This window comes from Galeopterus variegatus, unplaced genomic scaffold (assembly GCF_000696425.1).
Source record: "Galeopterus variegatus unplaced genomic scaffold, G_variegatus-3.0.2 Scaffold4003, whole genome shotgun sequence".
NCBI lineage: Eukaryota > Metazoa > Chordata > Mammalia > Dermoptera > Cynocephalidae > Galeopterus > Galeopterus variegatus.
The window spans coordinates 21,896-23,304 of NW_007730114.1; positions in this window are offsets into that span (position 1 = coordinate 21,896).

Here is a 1,409-nt window from a genome sequence, read left to right on the forward strand (position 1 = left end):
GAACCCTCGGCGGGAGCGCCGCCGCGCTCCCAAGCGCCGCACTCTACTGAGTGCGCCACCGGGCCGGCCCCACGATAGGCATTCTTTATGAGTTGAAAATTCTGCCACAAAACTACCCACGTATCCAAAATAAATTTTTCACAAAACACAATATCTCCTTCAAATGTCAGAGCTCTTTTAATCTCTTTTATATGAAACTTTAAAATGTATTATACTCTTTCCTTTACAGATTCTTAAATCAGGACTTCTTAACATTATTTAATCTTTTTGATTACAGGCCATTTGAGGGGTCTTCAAAAAGTTCAAGAATTTCAAAATTTTTTGCATTAAAGTGAACTCTTACTAACTTGTTATAATGTCTAAATAGGATTTAGTTTGAGTCACTAAGAAGGATAAGACATCAGTTTGAAAAGCACTCCTTTTAGAGAAATATGAATTCTGCTAAAATTGAAGCAAAAACAAATATCAAATTTGTGGTGAAACTTGGGTGAAAGAATGGTGACATCACTAATGCTTTATGAAAAGTTTATGGCGACAGTGCCCAAAGAAATCAGCAGTTTACAAATGGATAACTTGTTTTAAAAAGGGATGATGTTAAAGGGATGATGTTGAAGGTGAAGCCTGCAGTAGCAGACCGTGCACATCAATTTGTGAGGAAAAAAATGAATCTTGTTTCATTCATTTTGATCGAAACAAAATGACTGATGATTAACAGCAGAAACAATAGCCAATGCCATAACATATCATTTGGTTCAGCTTACACAATTCTGACTGAAAAATTAAAGTTGAGCAAACTTTCCACTTGATTGGTGCCAAAACAGTTGCACCCAGATTGTCTGCAGACTGAAGCAGAACTTTCAATGGAAATTTTAAACAAGTGGGATCAAGATCCTGAAGCATTTCTTCAAAGAATTGTAACAGGAGATGAAACTTGGCTTTACCAGTATGATCCTGAAGACAAAGCATAGTCAAAACAATGGCTACCAAGGGTGAAAGTGGTTTAGTGACTGCATGTGTGGACTAGTCAAGAGCAAAGGTCATGGCAACAGTTTTTGGGGGGGCTCAAGGCATTTTGCTTGTTGACTTTCTGGGGGGGCCAAAGAATGATAACATCTGCTTATTAAGAGAGTGGAGAAAGTTAGCCAAAGCTTTAGCAGAAAAATACCCAGGAAAACTTCACCAGAGAGTCCTCCTCACTACAGCAGAGCTCCTGCTCATTCCTCTCATCAAACAAGGGCATGTGGGGAGAGTTTTGATGGGAAATCATTAGGCATCCATGTGGCAGTCCTACTTTGGCTTCTTCTGACTTTTTTTTGCTTCCTAATCTTAAAATAAGACCTTTAAAGGTCAGCCATTTTTCTTCAGTTAATAATATAAAAAAAGACTGCATTGACATGGTTAAATTCCCA